Raw genomic sequence first — 24,118 nt, 5'->3', positions numbered from 1 at the left:
AGGGTCGGGTTCAAAAGCAGGGTGTTGACAAAGTACTGATTGCCTTTGCTTTAAAGCAATCATAAATGCCAAAGGAAAATAGTTTTGCTGCCTCTCTCTATTAGGGAAAATGCCACAGTAGATTTATTTTTCTGGGAGGTATCAGGTTGATAGCAGTCTAAATTCATTAAGAAATTCTGGAAATCTTAGCTTGAATAGATGAACTCATGCCTCATGATCATGTGGGGGGGGTGGATTACCTATAAAACCATGCACATTTTTGTGTGTGTTTTAAATCACAAAATGGAGTGGAAATATAATGGGTATATGAATGAACTTCTGGGTCTTCCCTCTTTTCATGCATTTACAGTGCAATCTGAAGAAGGGAGTTCAAAGGCAGTTCTGTTAGCTGGGCTTGAACTGTGGGTGGGAGGAAGGGCAGAGGAATGATATTGTGTTCTGCCAATTTTTTTAAAAAATAGTTTCCCCTCCAACTGGAAACAGAGAGAGAAAGGGGAAGGAGCAGTGCTGTCAAGTATCCCGTTTTCCCCGGGATTCTCCCTTATTTTAAGCAGTTTCCCGCTGCTCTCCCTTATTTTTTTATTTCCCTTAAATTTCCCGTTTTTAATGGAAGCAGCTCCTCCCCTGCTGGCCAGGGACTGGGTGGGAAGACCTCGCCTACTTGGAGAGAAAAGCCTCAGCCCTCAAAGCAAGTGGGAGCCGTTTCCCGCGCTTACAGGGGGGTGTATTCCTCCCCCTGCATCAGCCCCTATCCGTTGCTGCTGAGCCCCTCAGCCGGCCAATAGGGTTAGCTGGTGGGCGGAGCCTGGCTGCCTTTGAGCAGCTGCTGCTTCCTGTCCTGTTTTGATGGGATCAGACAAGAAGACGATGGGGCTCCATCGCTCGGAGCACATGGCTGCCCTCCTCTTTGCTCCGCTTGAGAGCCCGCTTGGAGTTTACATTGCTGCTCCACCCACTTTCACTTCTGGCTCCGCCCACCACTGGTATGTGACTGTCCCCGGGATAGGTGAGACTGCTGATCCCTTATTTTCAAATCCGAAACTTGACAGCTATGGGAAGGAGAGATTTAGCTTCACTCAGAAGTATTTTGAAATGGACCAGGAGGGCTTTAGATTGGATCTAAGCTGTTGCTCAGAACACCCCTTTTATCCCTCCTGACACCAGAACTCTGACTTCAGTTGACCAAGGCTCCAGAGGAGCTGACATTGCTGAAGAAGGCTCCAACATCAGATCTCTCCCCTCTGCCGTTGGAGCTCTGTAGATTCAAACTATATTATGGACAGATCCAATACATCCTCTGCCCCCTTGGAAGTCCTTCCAGGGACCATAAGATTGCACTCTTAGTTGTACTAACCGCAACTATATGCAAATACATTTCTGCATATTATATATGACTTAGAGTTGAATTCTTCACTTGCTCTTATTAATTACTTGCTTCTGATATATCTAAATATATATACTTTCCTCTAGGCTGGTACATATTGTTTCCTCTAGGCTGGTACACTTGTTATGTGTTATATACTGCTCCTTGTATTTTAAAACAATGTATGGTAATTTATCTCCTGGTGGATTTTTTATTTTATTTATTTTTAAATGGCTTCCACAAAAACAAAAGAAAGTGTGGAGTTATACTGATTTAAATAATGAGTTAATATTATACAGGTCATACAATATGATATTTAACAGAAGCTATACTGTGGTGGCGCTGTGGGTTAAACCACAGAGCCTAGGGCTTGCTGATCAGAAGGTCGGCGGTTTGAATCCCTGCGATGGGCTGAACTCCCGTTGCTCAGTCCCAGCTCCTGCCCACCTAGCAGTTCAAAAGCATGTCAAAGTGCAGATAAATAGGTACTGCTCCAGCGGGAAGGTAAACAGCATTTCTGTGTGCTGCTCTGGTTCGCCAGAAGCGGCTTAGTCATGCTGGCCACATTACCCGGAAGCTGTACGCCAGCTCCCTCGGCCAGTAATGCGAGATGAGTGCCACAACCCCAGAGTCGGACATGACTGGACCTAATGGTCAGGAGTCCCTTTACCTTTATACTCTGGAGGGTCCTGCCAACCTAGCAGTTCGAAAGCACGTCAAAGTGCATGTAGATAAATAGGTACTGCTCCGGCGTGAAGGTAAATGGTGTTTCCGTGTGCTGCTCTGGTTTGCCAGAAGCGGCTTAGTCATGCTGGCCACATGATTTGGAAGCTGTACGCCGGCTCCCTCAGCCTATAAAGCGAGATGAGTGCTGCAACCCCAGAGTCGTCTGTGACTGGACCTAACGGTCAGGGATCCCTTTACCTTTGCCTTTATACTCTGGAAGGGAAGTTTGGCTTGGCCTGGAGCTGATACAGTGTTTCTGAGTAGGGGGAGTTTGTTTCTAAATCCACCTGCCCTGCCCCCCTCCCATTCCATAGTTTGGTGCCATCCCTAGATTCTTTAATTAAGAGGCTATGAAAAATATGCATTCAATTAATGTTTTATTCCATATTCTATTTTAGTAACCCACTAAAATATGTTCCCTTGCTCTCAAGTTATGTAAAACAATAACATTATTACAATCAGTGTCATCTTGCACTAGCGCCAACTCTTCCTCGTTGTAAACATTTCCTGAGAGGTTATCCTCCTCATTGATAACTTACAAATATGAGTCAAATCCCCCATGCATGGTATTAAAATTCGGTACATGTTACCAATTAAAAATGTCCCACATCGTTCTTGATCATCTTTAGCAATTAGCATAATGCTGGAGTTCATCCACAGGGTAAATGTTGTAACCTGACTTGAAGCTCTTAGCCATCAGGTGTTTTCAATTTGTAGCTATATCAAGTGTATGTAACTCCAGAAATGTAGAAGAAATCATAGTAAGCGTGGAGCTGGGGCAATTGTCTGGATGGGTTTTGATTTTGATTGCTGGCATGCAGTTGATCCTTGTGATTAAACCATTTCCATTGTGACACGGCCACAGGAATATTATGGAAAGGTTACTGAAATACTAATAAGCTAAGGAACTGAATAATTTTTTTCCTCATCAGTATTGTTATGAATTTGGGGGCTGGACAGATTCCCTATAATTTCTACATTCAGTGAAGGGTCAGAATTTGAGCAAACTGATAAATTCCAGTATTTAGCAAGGGCTGGGAAGAACAACCAGCTAGCTTCCTCGTGAACCCAGCTAGGAGCTCATGATGGTGGGTTGCTGAACAAACAATGGTGCTGATGGCCAGCCATTGGCTACTCAATGGGATTCATTGACCAGGGAGAAGGCTCTGCCAGGGACAGAGGGAGGTTCCCAGGGTAATGGGGGGGGGTTGTGATGTCACTACAGGAAAAGAGGGTGTTTTTGTACAACAGAGTTTTAGGGAGCAGGGGTTTCTAGGAAGAAGGAGCAGGAAGTGAGCAGAACTCCATGCGGGGACTGCACTATTTTAAACCTGCATGTTTCATTTAATTACAGTGGTACCTCAGATTACATATGCTTCAGGTTACAGACCCAGAAATAATGCTTCAGGTTAAGAACTTTGCTTCAGGATAAGAACAGAAATTGTGCTCTGGCGGCGCAGCAGCAGCGGGAGGTCCCATTAGATAAAGCGGTGCTTCAAGTTAAGAACAGTTTCAGGTTAAGAACGAACCTCAGGAATGAATTACCGGTAAGTACGTAACCAGAGGTACCACTGTATGCTTTTAACTGAGTTCCTTAATTTTAAAAAAGAATGCTTACCTGATTTTTTTAATCAGTTCATATATTGTGATATAGCTTAATTTTTATGTGGACTAGTCTATGAGTGAGAGCCTGTAAGAGTCTATGAGCGACTCAAAGGTACTTGTTTCTTTTGAATTTGAAAATTCTCTCTCTCCCTCTCCACCCCCTTCACTGGAAACAGAAAGTTGCCTGGAGTCTTATGAGAGACTTTTGTTGGGCCACTTGGGAGATTCTAAAGTCATTAATTTTAGAAGTAGATGGGGATAATTAGTATTTCATTTAAGTTAGAGGTCAACACCAGTGTTCTTTCCTCTACTGCAGACATTTTACAGAATGCTATGCCTCATTGCTTTTATTAGATTCAAGCAATGGATGAAATAACAATGTTATTAACCTCTAACACTGTTGAAAAGTTAGGAAAAACAGGTGGGGTGGTGGTGGAAAGGTCGGCAAGGCAGTACATTTCCTTTCTAGCTGTGTTTGCATGGCAGGACTTAGTATTAGATTTAACAGTCTCTGGATTAAAAAAAAAAGTTAGCGCAATTCCTTACTGGCCCTTTTGCAAGGGGTGGATAGCGACACTTAAAAACAAAAAACAAAACAAAACAAAACAAAACATGCATAATAAAACAATGCACCCAATTAAATTAAAATCACACCATGTCTGATGTCGTCTAGGTATTGGATGCTAGCCCAGATAGGATCAAATATTTTACTTTCTCTGCAGCAAATGTGATCTGATATGCCCCAATTTTGTTTCTACAAAACTGGAAATGAAATCTTCAGGAATAACTTCCACGTAGTGGAAACCAGTGAAGGTTTTCTTGATACACTTGGCATTCAAAGTTATCAGGCCAAAAATGTGATAAACCAGTTAAGTCCTCCGCAAACGTCCAACCAAACTGACTTTGTAGATTCTGATCATTATAAAACTGTTTTGTACAGGGGATCCCATGTGCTTTAAATGTATTGTGTGGGTGTAAGCCCAGTTATTAAACTGGATCTAAATCCAAACCCTAACCATTTGGGCCATGCTCAATGCTTGGGCCTTTCCTCTACAATCAGTTCAAAGTAATGTCCTACTGCATTTTATACTACAGAGATATAATTCAAAAGGACATGGCCACCTGCAAATAGCAAGGATTTTGACAATAAAAAATTTATATGAACAGCAATGTCAGGCCAGAAAGAATCACTGGACATGCATCATATGCATCAGTGAGGCATTTTCAGAATTACACCTCCAGTAACTAAATTAGGCAAAGCCTACCTATACGGATGTTGTGGAGTTCAGTATACCTGAAACATCACATTCTGCTGAATCAATTTAAATCCAAGGAATTGTTATGTATAAATTCTAAAGCAGATTTCCATTGTTTAGGTTGTATAGCGCATTCTCATTCCCTATTCAATTGCTCTCTGACCTCCTGAACTTGTACTTTACAAGATTCCAATAAACATATGTAAAAAAATAATTATAGGCTCAGCATTCTGTGAAGATGCAAATTATTACTTCCAGCAATTTAAAAGATGCCAAAGCACTCAAAATATGGACAGTCCTTTAATAGACACCATCAGATGCAATAATTGAAGATATTGTCATTCAGCACTAATTGGTAGATATCTAAACAGCAATTTAGAAAAAGCAAAAAAATTCCTATGGGTATAATACTTTTAGAAATATAGGAAGCTACCCTATAATGAGTCAGTCTATTGGTCCATGTGCGGGTGGTGCTGTGGTCTAAACCACTGAGCCTCTTGGGCTTGCCAATCAGAAGTTCAGTGGTTGGAATCCCCAAGATGGGGTGATCTCCCGTTGCTCTGTCCCAGCTCCTGCCGACCTAGCAGTTCAAAAGCATGCCAGTGCAAGTAGATAAATAGGTAGATAAATTACTGGGAAGGTAAACGGTGTTTCCGTACGCTCTACCGTGTGCCAGAAGCAGTTTAGTCATGCTGGCCACATGACCTGGAAAACTGTCTGCAGACAAACGCCGGCTCCCTTGGCCTGAAAGCAAGATGAGCGCCACAACCCCATAGTCGCCTTTGACTGGACTTAACCATCCAGGGGTCCTTTACCTTTACCTTACTGGCCCATGTAGTTCAGCCTTGTCTACATTGACTGTCAGCGAATGAATGAATGAATTTATTTTTACGGTCACAGACCAACTCACTAAATCAACAATACAAAAGTGATACATTAAAATTTGCACAACAAATACCATACACGTATATACACGTATACAGCAGCATTTAAAATATATAGATTAGAATCGGGGCATTTAAAATATTGCCTAAAAATTGCCATTTAGAGTTCTGTTCATAGCGATAACACCGCTTGTTCTCTGAGCTTTATGGCTGCTACACAGTATTTCGCTACTTTCAGGGTAATCTCAGGGTCCCTGTCTTCTACAAGGCATTTAAGGCATAGGAATTCATTTAAAGGATTTTGTATGACTGGGGAAATAAAAACACGGCGTATGTCATTGTAAAAGCGGCAACGGAATAAAGCATGAGTAACAGATTCTACCTCCGGCAGGCCACAGGGGCAGAGTCGCTCTGCATATGGTTTACCTGCAAATCTTCCCTGCAGTAAGGCAGATGGTAATACATTAGATCTAGCAAGGGTAAACGCCCGTCTATATTTGGGTATTTGTAATTTTGTCAAATACTTTGCTGGAGAAAATCCTCTCCCATTGTCCCTTATAGCTAGGGACTGACAGTGGTTCTCTAGGGCTTAAAACAGACAAGCCTTTCCTAGGCCTACCTGGAGATGCCAGGGATCTTTTGCATGCAGAGCACATGTTCTGACACTAAGATGCATTGGGCCAGGATTCAACTAACCTGGTCTGTTAGCTGAAATAAGCCATAGGAACTCTAGAGCAACAGAGCCTCTCTCAAATCTACTCTGGAAGGTTGGAAGAAACCCCAGAATAGTGCACGGGAGGAGGAGGAGGAGGAGGAGGAGGAGGAGGAGGAGGGGAGAGATTGTTCCATCAGTGGAAGCATTTATGCTTGCCCAATGGAACAATCTCCTTTGAGCAATGCTGAATTCCACAGCACGCAATTTTATGGACTGCAGCTATGTTTATAATGGATTTTGTGTTGCCTTGAGAGGATTAGCCCTGAAAGGCAGCGTATAAACTCTGAGCATAAATAAAGTAAAGGGCACTGAATCCATTCTGCCAGTTCTTCTTCTGAGCAGCAGATGGGTAGGATTTTAGCTTCCTTTGAAACACGCATAAGCGCTGCTGCTGGAGGGACTCACATATGGACATAGCTGGGCTGGGGCAAAACCCCTGGAGGAGAGCCTTTTAATTCCCAACACTACCTCCAATCTGCTCCCTGAAATTTCATTGAGATCAGAGTCAGGGAGCAGATTGGATGAAAAATACATGAATTAAAAGGCTCTAGTTGCAGGCCAGTGTGCCCCCCCCCTGTAGGACTATAGCTACTTAGTGTGGAAGGGGTGCTGGTTTGCGAGGTGAGCTTTTTGAAGACCCACCTGTTCTTCTCACAGCTCTCTATCGACTCCAGTGGAGTGGGTGCATGTCTGATGTGTGTGAGAGAATGGGTGTGGTGTGGCAATACCCACTTTTGTTTGGGCCTTGCTCACCAACAGCGTGGCCTTGGTCCAAGAAAGCTTAGCAACCCCTTTTTAGTGCATTAGACTCCTGTTTGCTACTAGATTATCTGATAAACCTGCCTTTCCAGACCAAATATTGCCTAAATTAGCATTTTGCTTTTAGTAGGCAGTGAGACGTGGGCAGCTCTTTACCTCCACATTGATATCAGGTACGGCTACCTTACTCTCCCAGCAACCAGGAGATTGTAACAAAAAAAAAGTTCAAAATGTTTTGCGATATTAAAGAAATTGACTGAGATTTCAACAGGTGCTATATAAAGTTCTATTAAAACACACACAGAGACCTAAGTAAATATTAAGTAGATGTCATCCATTTTGTACATCTGATAAAGCTGATTTGAAAAGATTAATCTGTATTTCCAAGGGACCTGAAATGATGTGTAAATGGATATTGCCCTTCCAATTACCGGTATTATGTTTTGGAACATTTTAATATTTATGAATAGCCACAGATAATAGGACACATCACTAAAATAATTAAATCAACCTATTAACATCATTTAAAACTCTTGCAGTATAGTTCTTCTGGACAGCAATTAAGGTACAACCAAATGATCCAAATTTTTTGCACTACCTTTTTTATTGACGTATTTTGATAAAGGACATAAAAAGGGAATAAGTATAAGTAGAATCACATTCCTAGTGAGCTGTGCTACTTGAGAAAAACGATTGACTCTACTCTGCTAACTAGTTGGTAGTGTTTTTTCTTCATAACTATTTGAAACCAGCAAAATTACCTTTGGTGCTGCTCTCTGGACACTTAGTCAGCATGCCTAACCAGGCTATTATTAATGAAGATTTCTCAAACAAAGAGGAAAAGGAAGGCAGCGGATTTAAATTGTGGAAGTTGCTTGATTCCCTTGTCCTAAACACATTAGTACACTGTATTTCCCTGCTTATACAGGCTTTTGTATAGGGAACATGTGACTGTTCAAATGCCCCAGCAGGGCATCCAGAGTTTGCAAGGAGGAGAAAAAGGGAAAAGGGGAAAAAATTGTTTGGAACAAATTTGCATTAGTTCAAGGGCAACGTTAAGCATTTTACAGATGGTTTATTGCTATTCTTGTGCTGTTTAAGCTGTCTTTCATGTCAAAAGTCCTTTCCTGCTTACAAATCATCAGGAAGAATTCCGGCCACCATGCTGTTTGCATAAGCTCCTTCAGGGGCTCTGGCCCTTTGATCACAGATATCGTTTGCAATCGAGTTAAAAATAGGAGGCTGCTGCGATAAGCCTCGGTTCTGACAGTAGACCAGCTTTCCTTTTTCTTCTCTAACTTTGTTCTCGTCTTTTGTAGTATGGGAACACATAATCTCAACACAGAAGGGGCAGTGTTGAGGGATAAGAGTGGAGTTTAAAGAAACTGGGGAGGTCACTGAATGAGAACCAGCTTCTTACAAAGTGTGGTCCACCTTTCGAAGAATGAAAAGGGGGGGGAGTTCAAAAGAACGCAGATGCTTATCTATATATCAGTTTTTCAAGCTGATTAGCAGATTACAGGCAGAGTACAATTTTAACATCCCCAATCCTGCTTAAAACACTCTCCCCCGCCCTTAAACTTTGTGTTTTGCTCTTAATCCACTGAGACTGTTTTAAGGGACAAAGCAAATACTTCTTGAACTCAATCGTGGGACCCCCATTGACTTCTATGGATGTGGTGTCAGTCTCGAAGCACATTGCTGTGTTCAGTGTCATCACAAAGGTTCTTAAAATAAACTGCAGCAGAGGCAACTTTATTACATAGTTGCATTGCGTTTTTTATATAGAGAGATTGTTTAAATCATACATTGTTGATTAGCCATTGCTACATAAAAACAAGGTGAAAGAAGCGTTATTTGTGAAGTGATAAAAAAAATCAGTTTCTGGTGCCTGGTATCTGACATATATGAAAGTTATCATTTGGTGCAGCACTCAGTAAGTGATGAACACATATGTGTTCAACAGCCTCAAGAGCTGAATCTAGACCATTCCAAAAAGCACATGGAATTCGGGATGGGGTGAATACTCAGATTGGGGAAGGTAATCAATATGTGATGCACTGTTTAAAAATTAAAAATAATTATGCAGTCATTTTAGGACAATCTAGACCTCTGTTGGGTCAATCCTTTAAATGGGCTGCAAATGCTGTCATCTTACTTGCTAGCTTTCTCTTTTCCCTTCATATGCAGCACCTCAAAACACTTTTCAAAAGGCAGCTTCACACAGCATTCAGCTGGAACACTTGCAAAGTCTCAACTGCTTTCGGGGTGAGCAGTGCAATTCTAGTACACCCCTAGTTCGATGGCTTGAGGGTTCCAGGAGAAGCAACAGGGTTGCATTTATTCTACCCATATCCCAGGTCAGGTCATTCATAAGGTTGCCCAAGACAGTTTTGATCCCAACATTGGATCGTAACCTAGACTGATAAAGATCCAGATAACCAGTTTTTCTCCATGTGGATTATGAGACCAGATTCCTCCTTTGTGTTCAAGTAAAATAAACCTAACACATGAGAGGGGGAAAGGTGTATGACTATTACAGTTAATATAAAGGATGAATTGTATTATAACACAATAAATTCTAATAAAGTGCAGTCATAAAATTTTATTGTACATGACATCAGATAGCTCATAAAATTCAAACCCATACATAGCAGATAATGGTTGCATTCCTTTTTGTTTAATTTGGCTTGAGTCAGTATGATAATACCTAATTGCTTGACTATTAAATTCTTTGTTAGGAAATGAGACAATTTCTGTCATGGGAATAGAAGTGAAACACCTAGTTGTGAATGGTGGATATTGCTGAAATCCATTAGGGGTGCCAGCATTGTGATGATACTTTGGTCTAATTTCAGCGTCCTTCATTCCTGTGTTGAACAACACAGAAACAAGGAGCGGGGGCCTCACTGGTTGCCCCACACCTGGCATTGCATACACATTCCCTCATTTGCATGCACATCACATAGGGGGCATTCCTGCTGACCACACAGTGTTGAAGGTTCTGGGGCAATCTTCACATATACAGGTGTGTGCCTTCATATGTGTGAGGGCACATACCTCCCGCTCCCCACTACAGACATTAGCAAGTGTGCAACATCAGGGGCTGGGCTGCTTGGTACATCCCTACTCCTTGCTTAGGTGTTACTCAACACAGAAACAAAGAACACCCAGAGAGGGTTCCTTGGGTTTGGACCCTCAAGGCCAGACTACTGTAAAGGGCTGCCATGCAATGCAGTTGGTACAGAATACCATTGCCTTTTCTGTGGCAGGTGGACTGTTGGAAGAGCATTCTCATTGCTCCAGAGTCTGCAAAGACTCTTGAAAGTTAATTTATTTATAAAACCAATTCTATGCCACCTTTCACTCCAGAGAGTACCAAGGCAGTTTGCCACCAGTAAAATAACAAAATAAGAACATGTAAACAAAACACATTAACTTGGTTTTATCTCTTTTGCTGGGTGTGATGATGGTAGTTTTGCATTTTTAACTTGCTGTAAGTCTCTCTCAGTCCCCCCCCCCCTGTAAAAAGCATTGAATCAATGTAATTAATAATTATAATCCATAAAAAATATATCAGTGAAACATGAACTGTAGTAGTTAGCATGCTAAATGTGTTTGTTCATATATGTAATTGTTTTAACTGTTTTTAATGTACCTGTTGGTTTTAAATTGTTTTATATATGCAATTGTTTTAGCAGTTTTTCTACATGCAGTTGTTTTGCATATGTCTCACACCATCACTTTGGAGACGCTTCATGGTTTTAAAATGGAGTAAATAAATTGAAAACTGGCACTAAAAGCCTGCAAATGCCTGCATGCTGGAAGCATGCAGCAGGTGCCTGCCTAGTCTTTGAGGGAAAGTCATTCCATACCTGTCATGATTTTGTTCAAGAGTCTGGAAGAGTGGCCATGTGTTCTGCTTTGCATAAGGCAGTCCTGTATTTGAAGGCCTTCCAGATAAAGAATTATAAGAAGGAAGGGCAAGAGTGCTGAAGTTGGCCCTCAACCATTACTGCCTGGACACTGAATGAGTAGACACACCTGGTCACAGTCTACCCCACTATGTGGAAATATGCTGTATTTCTATTTAATTTATAGCAGTTATTTTTACATTTGTATCTATACATATAAATTAGTATATGTCCTCTTTTATCCTCTTTTTTGGTGATAAGTACACAGCTACCCTAGATTCTGGTTTTCACCTATATAATAATTTTCTTTTAATTCCAGTAGTGCACCAGGGCTACCTTAAGCCCAGGATTCTCTTTGGGGCTTTTACACATTTACTGCATTCACTTCAACTGGAAGTATTCCAGAGCCTAAGAGGTGTTTTAGTGAATACCACCAGGCTGCTACACCCTCCTCCAACCGCCGCTCTGATTGCTGCTCAGTGCTCTTCCTCCCCCCACCCCACAGCTCCAATGATGTACCCCTGCCTTCCTCAGTTCCTCACTTTGAGGAACAATACCAGTGTCCTTCCTCAGAACCAGGCACCAGGGCAACCAGGGCAGACAGCCTAGAAGAGCCTTGTAGGGATGCTGCTGCTGGCTTTGGACAGCGACGAAGACTTTTTAAAATGAGCAGCAAACCGTTTAACTTTAAACAGCTTTTCCTGTTGTGGGAAAGCAGCAATCCAACTCTTCCCACAATGCCTTGCTCTGAGGAAGGACACCACGTTGAGGTTTTTAGGGAGGTTAGATGGAGGAGTACTGCCGGTTGCTTTGCTGTGACAGCAAGTAATGTTTGGACAATTTCTTATTATATTCTCTTATCAGGCGTTCGGCAATATCTATGGCAATAATGTTTTATCACATTTCTTTACATTAAAGGAGCAACTGAGAGAATACTAAGAACTACTCAAGCAGAGAGAGAAAATAGAGGAGATGGAAGAGCACAGAAATGATGAAGAAAACAGAATTCAAAATGGTAAATAAATTTATATTATATTGCCCTTTGAATCTCTCATACCCACTACGGCCAGTGTAATCCACCATTGCCAGCTAGAGGGTTTAAACATTCGGGCCATTCCATTGTCACAGGTGGGACACTTGGACCATGTTTTTTGGTATTCACACATGTGTAGCAATGTAAATATACATAAAAATTAACAACCAAAATTTAAACTATGTTCTTAATAAGATACTGAACATTTTACTAATTTTTTATTATTTTTATGGATATTTTTGACAATTTTATTAAATGTTAAAGTATTGTCATGGGTGGGACAAAAAAAGGACATGGCGCTTGAGATAAGTTTGATTTATGGAAAAACTCTGTGAGTTGGGAGGTGAATCAATGATAAACTCAGCATATCTGTTTAAATCAATGTTTATTGGTTACAACTATGCAATCAGAAATTAAGTTTAAGAAATTTAACGATACAAAATTAAGGAAAAAATGCTGTCACGGGTGGGACAATCATCAGAAAACTTTTAACTTGAACACTTCTGTGAAGACTACGTGGGTGGACTTTTGAAAAGAAGGTCCATAAACTAAACTTCTTTTGTCTTTAGTTTTAAAAGAATGATTAGACTGTGCGTTTGGAATCTTCCTCACCAAAGTCCAGCACTCATCTAGCATTCTTATCAGGCTCATTTTTCATGGAATGGCCCATTCGCAGTGTCCATGTGAAGAAACACATACTGCATATAGTGAATTGCAATACAAGCAACATGATGACCAGTAGCACTACAATTCTTATTGCATTTTATACATGACATAGTACAACATAAACAAATATATACACTTATAAGGTTCTCTTGTGAATCTAAAGCATTCAGTCTCCCTATAATGAGCACCACCTGGGAATGGTTTTTTATACCTCAGGTATCATGCAGCCAGTAGTAGTGGTTACATATCCTCATGACTACTGCTCCATAGAAGGTGTTACCATTTATTGCTATGCCTATTCTTCGAATTAATGGTGTTTGTACCTTTGTTCTTGTTTCACATTATTTCGATATTAGTGTTGGAGTATGTGGTTTGTAATGTGTTGAATTTATGTATATGCATATGCAGGTCATTGTTTTAATAATTCTTTTGTAGTTGTGCTGAAGAAGATTCCCATGAAACAGTCAGATTATCCGGGATCACTGTGTACGCTGTTGTACCATGTTGTACTTCAGCACCATAGAACGCAAATATAAAGCTTTATAGCTTGGCCTACCGGATAACATCTATTATATTGTTTCATTCAAAGACTCACATTGCTTTCACAGACCTTTGTTTATTTGGCTTTAGATTCACAAGAGAACCTTTTAAGTGTATATATTTGTTTATGTTGTACTATGTCATGTATAAAATACAATAAGAATTGTAGTGCTACTGGTCATCGTGTTGCCTGTTTTGTTGTTGATTCCAGTTTGCAACAGAGGGGTTAATTGTTTGGATACTATAGTGAATTGCAAGCATATAATAATGTATGGAACAATTTTTTATTCCTTCCAAATACTGATATGTGATTTTTAGGTGAGATTAGAATCTGTACCAGGACACATTCCTGGCCTACCTGCTCCTGGGATTAAATACATCCTGTTTCTGCAGTTAGAAAGCAGCTCTGGAAAAAAACACACGATACTGGCATTCATGACTTCTGAAACACAAAACAGCTCAGACACAGAGGAAATGGGATACTCAGTCTTCCGCTCTTTCAGTGTCAGGGAAAATGTAAGTTAAATATTACAAATCTTTTTTGACAGAATAATCCTTTTAAAAGAATTTCTTTTCTTTCTTTTTCTGGGTGAAGTTGTCCGAGTTGCATTATTTTTTAACAGGAGATACTAGTTTTTGGAACATTTCAGATAAACATATGGATGGAAAACAGTTATTCAGTGTTCTTCACTTGGTAGTCAGCTGTGCTTACCTCTAATAGTTTAATGTAGATCATTTTCATGCTGTGCCAAGTGCTCTAGAGGATTCCAAGGGAAAGGAAATTCAGCCAGTAAGTTAATAAGGCAACCCATATTTTAGATCTTTAATGGAGCACACTAACAGCACTGAGAGGAGATATGATAGTCATCTTCAAATATTGAATGGGCTGTCACATGGAAGATGGAGCAAGCATGTTTTCTCCTGCTTCAGAGGGAGGACCTGAACCAGTGGATTCAAGTTACAAGAAAGGAGATTCCAACTCAACATCAGAAAGAACTTTCTGACAGTAAGAGCTGTTTGACAATGGAATGGAGTCCCTCGGAAGGTGGTGGACTCTCCTTCACGGGAGATTTTTAAGCAGAGGTTTGATAGCCATCTGTCATGCATGCTTTAGTTGAGATTCCTGCATTGCAGGGGGTTGGACTAGATGATCCTCAGGGTCCCTTTCAACTCTACGATTCTATGATTGTAAAAGAGCAGGAGACCCTAGTGTATGCGAAATAATCTGCTCTGTTGTTTCTAAAACACAGTTTCCTTTCCAGACTCTTTGTGTAGCTATTCCATTGGGCTTCTTGCCTTTTCCAAAGAACACGAATGCTTTGGCTGTGTACACATTACCATATACTTTTGCTCCAGCGTGTTTCCGTTACTGCTGCCTGAAGCCATGTACATGTGACATTAGCTACAATCCATACCCACCCTGTAGTTTCTTGAGAAGTACTGGACTGAGAGACATGAAGGTAAGGTGGGCGAGTTTGTGGTTAGAAATACTCCTGTTTGATGCATTTCCCCTCTGATTTGAAAACATAAGATAAGTTCAATTTGCAGTTGAGGTGAGGTGTGTACATTTGAGAAAGCTGTTGCACACATCCAGATGGCAGCCTGTGCACAGATGGCAGCTTCATGTATGGGGGGGGGGATATGCAGCCATGAGGAAACGGAACATGTAATGTACATCAGGTGAAGACATCCACACTCCATCTCCTGTAGAATCATAGAATCATAGAGTTGGAAGAGACCACAAGGGCCATCCAGTCCAACCCCCTGCCAAGCAGGAAACACCATCAACGCATTCCTGACAGATGGCTGTCAAGCCTCTGCTTAAAGACCTCCAAAAAAGGAGACTCCACCACACTCCTTGGCAGCAAATTCCACTGTCGGACAGCTCTTACTGTCAGGAAGTTCTTCCTAATGTTTAGGTGGAATCTTCTTTCTTGTAGTTTGAATCCATTGCCCCATGTCCGCTGTATGTACCTCAACATGCAAATGCAACTTGAAATTCATTGAGGGGAAGCAACATAGCGGTCAACTTTCCCTTTTTTGCGGGAAATTCCCTTATTCCAGCGCCGTTTCCCATTGCAAAAAAAGGGAAAGTTGACAGCTATGGCCATTTCCCAATAAAAAAAAAGGAAGGTTGACAGCTCTGGGAAGCAACCTTACTGTGTTTTGAAGCTGCTAATGTGTGCATAGCTTTAGAAGCCTAATCTTTTATTTGCCTTCTCCTAAGGTTCTTGTACGCTTCCTTCCAGTACAAGATTTCACTCCAGAGCATCCAAAAAGCTCACCTTATTCTTTGTCCCACAATATCTTGGGTTCCCCTTCATACAAGCCAATGTACTAATACCTTGATTTTTAAAGTACACAGCTTCCAAGTACATAGAAATGTTGTTGCAGCTAAACCTTCTATATTAAAAAAGCCACATTATGCTTTTCAGGCCCATTTCCCCCCACCCCTATAAGTCCACACAAGCTTCCTTGAATAAATCAAATCGATGTTTCTTGAACGTAAGGTAGTGCAGCACAAGGCAAAGCAGAGGGTGGGACTGTTGGCTTATGTTTAAGGACATGATTAATTTACTCAACTTTTGCATGCTTGTTAATGCAGAAATTAGTATTTTATGAGGAAAGAGATCTCCCCTTTAAATAATGCGACCTTTATTAACTTCATATTTTATACACACACATCTTTCATTGCTGACAGAATCTGGAAAAGTTCTTGCGGAGAATAAATTCTCCTATAAAAGGTTTTAGTGGGCCCCTTTGGGTAGGATGTTGTGAGGCAGACTGATTGCTTAAGCCCCAGAAACAGTAGTCATCGTTGTGTGAGTTGGTGACCCTGGGAAAAAGAATAAGGGAGCGAAGGCCATTGGGGTGTGTGTGTGTGTGTGTTTACGTTGGTGTGGCTGCTCGTAGGCCTTTTGATCTGTGCTTAGACGAGACAGTCCTCCAATTTAGGTTCTGTCCTGCAGGGATGACAAAAATATTTTTGGAACACTAGGTCATTATATAACTGACCCAGACATTATCCGAACATAGCTTGTCCAAAGGTAGACAAAGGCGAGGTGCCCAAAGCCAACTAAATGGCCCTGGAAAGCTGCTTAAATGTGCCTTATCTCAGACATGGTAATTGGCTTTCTACTGGTGGCGAGTACAGTTCTGTTAAAGGCGGGCCTGAGGGAACCACTCTTTTTTTTTGGACTGTAGTTTATTATTAGGTGAGGAAATTACTGGACACCTCCAGCTGTCATTAATCAGCCACGGAGCCTGACTGGAGCCAAGCAAGAGGCCTGTGGGTGTATTCCACTGCATGGTAGGGAAATACAACAAGACAGAGACAAATGCTTTTCAGCCTAGCAGCACTAAACTCTGCCCTTTCACAGACCTTAACATGCATGTTCAAATTGATTTAGTCTGTTTACCCCCTCAGCTTTGGCATCCATTTCCCTTTAAGACTGACAGCTTTATGTGTCGCTACCATGTTATTATGTGTTACCGTTCAACCAGTAGCTATAGAGTTTCGGACAAGTGTGGGGGAAATATATTTACTTCCAGACATAGAGGAGGACTTGGTAGTTCTGACAGTGCAGATAGGAAAGCAGAGTTAATTAATTACTTTATTTTTTTTAATGCAGCATGTGTTTCCTCCTTTTATTTTCCACTTTCTCCCCACTTTTCTAGCCCATTCCAATTCATGTTAAAGAAAAGAGAGAGAGAGAGAAAGTGGGAGGAAGCCTTAAATAAACTTACGTGATTGAGAAACACATCTGTCAGGTGATGTAAGTGTCTGGCTTATAATTCTTCCTCTTTGGTTTACAAACAAGAAATTTCTTCATGGCTGTGGAATGCCGACTTAAAGTCTGCTATAGGTGTGTGCCTCTCAAGCAAAAAATGAACACAAGTAGCAAATCACAGGGTTGACTTGGCTTGTAAACACCTTTTAACTGTATTTTCTCTTCTCTGCTGTAGGGACAGAATATACATGGAATGTGAATGGAAACTGAATGTGGCTATTTAAACATGATCTGCCTAACGAAACAAGAGCCAAACAGCCCTCTCTGTTTTCCCACTGCCAGTTAGGTGAGTTCTGTTCTCCTTTGCAGGTGTTCTCTTTGCCTTTGGGTAGCAGCCCTTCAAAAGTGACAGGTTCTGTGAAATTACTTCAGTTGCAAACACCTCCAACCACGGATTTGATCTGTGGTTGGGTCGTCAGCAGGATGAGCAACTGAGGAAACCATGAGTAAGTTTCACATGAAGAGCTACAATATCAAACGTTACAGACAGGCAACTATGAGAGTGTGTTGACATACCATACAGTGAGATTGTGGCTCAACCTCACAGGAGCACATAGTTAACAACTTGACAATAACTGCACACTGAAATACCATTGCCCCTGAAACCCTCACTGTCAGGATTCTTCGTTCCTGACCTGTGCCACCTTATACCGCTTGGTAGTGCCAAACTGCATACAACTAAAAAGTCACAACTTGGAGACTTCATTGCCACAGTTGCTCAACCGAAATCAAGTCAGGTGTTCTGAAGGAGTAAAATTAAGATGCCTGGTAGCTGATAGTAGCATTACTAAAAAAATTTAATTTTTTTTTAACCAACTACCATTTATGTCTGGTGTGAAATTTCTCTAGGCTGTAGAGGTCCCTTGGAATGAAAAGTATACATTAAACGTGCCACTACTATTTTTATTTATTCAGCTCTTTTCTTGAGTGTCTTGACTTCTCCATGTTTTTATGAGTTGCCTGAGGCAGCTTTTGCTAAAGGTGTTGATAAAACCTTTTCAGGTGAAATCGTGGACAGCTGGACCATATGTTACTCCCCCCACCACCAATTTTTCCCCAGCTAAAGATTGTTAAATAATAACTTGAGGGTATTTTCTCCTAATGAGCAATAACCATATCCTAGGCTAAATAAACTACAGGCCACAGGCCTAGGTGTTTATTAGCCAAGGATATGGTCAGTAACTTATTTTGCTAGAAGCATCCTCTAGCTCTTATTTAAGGCTGATACAAAGGTTACTTGGCCTGAAATGAAGTGAGTAGGATGAGGAAACTGTGTTTGTGTTTATTTTACTGAACGTACCAGCATGGCAGGCAAGGCCTTAGGCACTGAATATAACAAGGATCAGAATCTTGAAATTAACAGCCTGCTTTTACTCAAGTTATAAAAAGCAAATTAATTAAATATTTTCATGGCTGCTAAGGAAGCACTCAATGGTTTAGTCCCATAGAGAGAAATGAAATTGTGTGGAAATAGTCACAATGGGGCAACAGTGTAAATTCAAGGCTATTATGGATTATAGCAACAGCCGTATACTGAATCAAATAATTAGTTCATCACCATTGTTTTAACTGATAAAAATAAGCTCTTCAGTGTTTTAGGCATTTAACATACAGCTACTGGTAGAACCCTTCTCTTGTGTTTCTTGTTATGGAATGATTCCCAGAGTCATTATACAGGGAGTAAGTGTTTCATTTTCAAAAAGAGTGGTGCTGGGGCTCTTAAGGCAGGAGTTGCCAATGTTTCTGGACCATTGGGTACATTTGTAATCCTCAGAAAGTGTTGCGGGCGTCAGTCACAAAATGAATGCTCTGCGTGTGGGAGTGGGAGGTTGATATTACACAAAATGACTATTGTGGGGGCATAACACAAAAAAGGCTATCACATCTAGAAGAGCAGAAAAAGAGGCAGGACTACAAAAATGTGTAGGCAAACCACACACCAGCACCCACCCATTTATGGGAATAGAAAGGCACTGTTTTCATTCACAATGAGAAGCAGTTTGCACATCTCCTTTGTTCCGAATGGGTCAGTGTCCAATTGTAGTATCCAATGAAATGTGGCCCTGGCTTATGGGGCATGTTCAGTGTACAAGCTGAGCTCAGTGCAAACCAGAACTGAGCAGGTAGATCAAACCTAGTGGGCAAGGCCACAAATAGATATAATGAAGATAGGAGTTAATGTATAGGTTGAATGAGGGTCTGTATTATCATTTGCAGTTCTTGGGGTCAGTAATAAGGGACTGGAAAAGGGTTGTCGGTTGTCTGTAACAAAATTAAAAAGATGCAATATTATTTTGTTTTAGAACTGTTTATAGTTTTGTTTTGCATTGTAATTCTAATTGGGTATCATTTTTGAAACAATTTACACTGATATAGACACAAGCTGAATGAGCCAAAAAGATTCAGACGAATTGAGTTCTTATAGAATCTTGATGATTAGCAGGAGTAGCCTTATTTGAAAATCTAGTAAATAATGAGGTCTAAACTACAGCACACCATTGTTACTAAAGCATAATAAGACTAGTGTAAAATCTCCCAACATGTGTGTCTGTGTTGCACATAAAATCCCTGGACATGGAAATGTCAAGAAATCAGTTTCTTAAACTAAGACATTGCCATTGAAAATTGATATGGGCATAGTCTTAGCAAAGGATTTTCATAGGTTATTAGTTCCAGTGAGTTTTACCATCTATCAAATGAATGTACCTGATACAAATATATATGGCATTGACTAATTGGCATGCTGACAGTTGGCCTAAGTTAGATATATGATGTTGTGCCGCTGAAGTTGGTAGAAAAACAAAAATACAAAAAGGTAGCTATGCTATGCCTACAATTAGCAGTGTAAACATCTTAATAGGCACCGAGGACACAAACAGATGTTCTAATAGCGGGTCTGTGAGAAACTGATCTGTATTACTTCCACTCTAGCTTGACCTCTCAAAGTTTCAGTCCCAATGGGAATTTCAGTGATTTATTAATTTGGGCACAATGAACACCATAGAGACAAGCAGTCATTTTTAAAGAGTGTGGAAACAGTGTGTGTTTGTGTGTCATTTCATAGGCGTTTTTCTCCCTGAGAAGCACCCTTTTGTATTTTTTGCACCCTTTCGTATGGGTGGAAAGGCAGAACAATATTCACAAGGGTGTAGGTGTTCAGAGAAGAGCGAATGTTTTCCCATTGCTAAGGTGACAAACAGGTCAATGGTTTCAATTTGAAGTTGACGATCTGGTTTAGAATGTGGATGGAGATATGCATTCCGATGTACAGCTGAATACATACCCTACTTTGCTTCAACTGCTCGTGTGTAACTAACTATAACACAACCAAAACAAAATAAAAAAAAATAAAAACTAATTTTTTTTTTCTTCCAGTAGCACCTTAGATAGTAATGTATGGAAGTGAGAGCTGGACCATAAAGAAGGCTGATTGCCGAAGAATTGATGCTTTTGAATTATGGTGCTGGAGAAGACTCTTGAGAGTCCCATGGACTGCAAAAAGGTCAAACATATCCATCCTTAAAGAAATCAGCCCTGAGTGCTCACTGGAAGGGCAGATCCTGAAGTTGAGGCTCCAGTACTTTGGCCACCTCATGAGAAGAGAAGACTCCCTGGAAAAGACCCTGATGTTGGGAAAGATGGAGGGCACAAGGAGAAGGGGAGGACAGAGGATGAGATGGTTGGACAGTGTTCTCGAAGCTACCAACATGAGTCTGGCCAAACTGTGGGAGGCAGTGGAGGATAGGGGTGCCTGGCATGCTCTGGTCCATGGGTCACGAAGAGTCGGACACGATCTGAACGACTGAACAACAACAACAAGCACCTTAGAGACCAACTAAGTTTGTTCTTGGTATGAGCTTTCGTGTGTGAAGTGTGCATGCACACGAAAGCTCATACCAAGAACAAACTTAGTTGGTCTCTAAGGTGCTACTGGAAGAAGTTTTTTTTTTTTTTTTTTTACTATGGCAGACCAACACAGCTACCTACCTGTAACTATAACACATCCATAACTGGATCAGGGTGAAAAATTCATTGTAGAGTGGTGGCAGGAAATTAAGTTGGTAGTGCAGTATTGTAAGTCATTGCTTGAGCAATGACAATTAATTCTTTCTTCCCTATGCAGAATGAAGGCAGTAGTAATCCCTTATTCATCCTCAGATGCATTGTAACAAAATTGATGAAAAACCTAAAAGATAGAGGGATTTTGCAGAATAATTTTCATGCCTCTCAACTGCACACTTTTTGCATAAAATCTCAAATAGCTTTATAATTCTGCACAACTCTCGTTTCAATAGGGGAAGTACAGCCCAGACCAATATGCAATTAATCTGTGATAAAACAGAATCTAATCTCAAAATTAATCAAAATAGATTGCTGCAGCATCATTCTACCACATTCCTAGAGCAAGGGGAGGAAAGATTGATTATTCAGAGGATGTGGGAATCCTGGGAAACAGAGACAGAGAGCGAGAGAGAGAGCCATAGTTTGTGGAAAGCAATCCTGTATTTGAGATTAAGAAAAGCTTATTTTAGGCCAAAGAATCCCTTGTAAATAATTTTCTTTGTACAGTCATACCTCAGCTTGCGAAAGCTGTGGGTTATGTTTTTCGGGTTGCGCTCGTGCCGAACCCGGAAGTACCACAACGGGTTCCTTCCAGGTTTCGGTGCATGCACAGAAGCGCCAAATCGTGACCCACGCGTGCACAGAAGTGGCGCTGCGGGTTGCGAACGTGCCTCCCGCAAGGATCACATTTGCAACTTGAGCGTCCACTGTATTGTTAATTGGGGGGCAGGGCGGAAATGCTTTCTGGAAATTCATTATAATTGCATATTTATTCAAAAGCACTTTTGTAATGCGAGTCCATCAAGAAAGTGTTTCAAAACCAAGACCCAATTTCTAAAGCTAATGCATACTAGTAATGTTTTCTGAAAGATGCACCAACATTTCAGTTAGAAGGGGTTGTTTTGCTGTATCTTGAATTCTAATGAGAAGTAAATGTTAAACTTAATTGTTTCTCCAAAGCCACTTAATAAAATGATCCTGATATGTGTTCTTGTTTTTTTCAACATGAGAAAGCTGAGTTGTACAAGATCTTGATCAGTTACATGTCAAATTATATGTCCTTTCTCTTTTATAAGAACTTCTTAATATTATTTGCCTTGAATAAATGCAGCCTTGACTTTGCAAACAGTGCTGCATATAATCAGTATGACTCACAACAGCAATACTGACATACTCTAAAATGAGCAAGTACATAAATCAGAATTGCTATCTGCCCCACTCCACTCCCCCGCTGGCAGGATTTGTGCACATATGCGGTGCGTGCTGTGGGTTTAACCACAGAGCCTAGGGCTTGTCGATCAGAAGGTCGGCGGTTCAAATCCCCGCAATGGGGTGAGCTCCCGTTGCTCAGTCCCTGCTCCTGCCAACCTAGCAGTTCAAAAGCACCACAAAAAGTGCAAGTAGATAAATAGGTACCGCTCCAGCGGGAAGGTAAACAGCGTTTCCGTGTGCTGTTCTGGTTCGCCAGAAGCGGCTTAGTCATGCTGGCCACATGACCTGGAAGTTGTACGCCGGTTCCCTCAGCCAGTAAAGCGAGATAAGCGGCACAACTCCAGAGTTGTCAGCGACTGGACCTAATGGTCAGGGATCCCTTTACCTTTACTAGCTTCTTGGAAGGTACAAAGTCAATGGATAGACCTATCTTCATTGTTTCCTATGCTGTGAAAGCAGTACTTGTTGATTTCTTGCCAGATATGTAGCTGTTAAAAGCTTAGGAACCCTAGCAAGTGGAAAAGGTGGATGGACACAGTGGTAGCAGGAGAACACTTTCCGTATCTTCTCCTGGTGAGCTGATCATAATTCACCTAAAAAATTTATAGTCCTCATTTTGAGAATGGAAAAGGAGAGGAGGGAAGTGAGGGATGAAAGAGATAAGAGTAGTTAACAAGAGCTTAACTGTCTACAGTAGCTATTCAGTTCTCACCATGCTTCTAATGCCACAGATCAATAGGGCAGAGGAAGAAAGTTTGTAAATATCTGTGAGAAAAACTGTAGTACTGTAGGTCCACTAGCAACTGGGCACTCGTGGCCCAAAGGTTTCATTTGTTGTTTCAGCACATCTGGATGGCATCAAGGATCATTTCCACATGCAGCCAGATGTTATTATCACTTGCCAAAAAAAATATTCCATTGGGGTCAATGGAGGTAATAGCTTGCAAACGGACCATATCTAGGCTAGGAGCCAAGCTGGCATTCATTTCATGAATGTTTTTGCAAACTTTTTTGTCCTCCGAAAGAGGATGTGGAATCAACAACAATGTGTCAATCATTCTAAGTTGCTTGCATATGGAATAACAGGTTGTAGGACATACCTGAAATAGGTAAACTTGGTTGGACTGGGAAGATTCTTGCTCACCTCTCCTCTAAACAACGCTTGCCAGTTCCATTTATTTCCATTGCCGACTTAAGCAAATGGTCACCACTCTTCCATTAGTAGCAACAGGACTTGATTTTGACTGTATTATGCTCACAATGAGTGAAACCACAATCATTGCGTATCTGAAACAGAGTGATACATTACAGACTTTAAAACAGGGCTGAGACATCTGAAGGCAGCATTCCCTTCTCATGGGTGGGGCAGAGGTAAAATAGAGCAATAAGTATAGATCAAGTTATACACACACCCCTTTCTAGATCCTATGAGTCATGATCAAGGGTCAACGACACATTCCAGGCAGGCAAAAGCACACAAAAGAGGGTGTGAAGCAAGGCTAGTCAGGGGGTCTCCCAAGGAGCCCTCTAGGCCTCAGATTCCCCGCTCCTGCCTTAAAACATGTATGGAGGGTGTCATGCTAATATGTGAC

The 24,118-nt window shown here is 41.1% G+C and overlaps 2 long non-coding RNA genes across 2 annotated transcripts in view; one reads left to right on the top strand and one right to left on the bottom strand.

Annotated features, from left to right (window-relative positions):
• LOC117053123 overlaps nucleotides 1-24,118 on the top strand; it is a 97,217-nt gene that overhangs the window by 64,004 nt on the left and 9,095 nt on the right. Inside the window, exons 2-3 of the long non-coding RNA XR_004427360.1 lie at nucleotides 12,141-12,237; nucleotides 17,428-17,538. This is a non-coding gene — a long non-coding RNA (uncharacterized LOC117053123). The remainder of the gene's footprint in view (nucleotides 1-12,140; nucleotides 12,238-17,427; nucleotides 17,539-24,118) is intronic.
• Nucleotides 16,350-23,804, bottom strand: LOC117053124. The gene is made up of 3 exons (XR_004427361.1): nucleotides 23,627-23,804; nucleotides 17,209-17,421; nucleotides 16,350-16,424 (listed from the first exon to the last, which is right to left on the bottom strand). It is a non-coding gene; the product is annotated as an uncharacterized LOC117053124 (long non-coding RNA).

This window comes from Lacerta agilis, chromosome 9 (genome assembly GCF_009819535.1).
Source record: "Lacerta agilis isolate rLacAgi1 chromosome 9, rLacAgi1.pri, whole genome shotgun sequence".
Lineage (NCBI taxonomy): Eukaryota > Metazoa > Chordata > Lepidosauria > Squamata > Lacertidae > Lacerta > Lacerta agilis.
Note: the sequence above shows the minus strand (reverse complement) of the source record. Positions and strands in the feature narration are given on the sequence as shown.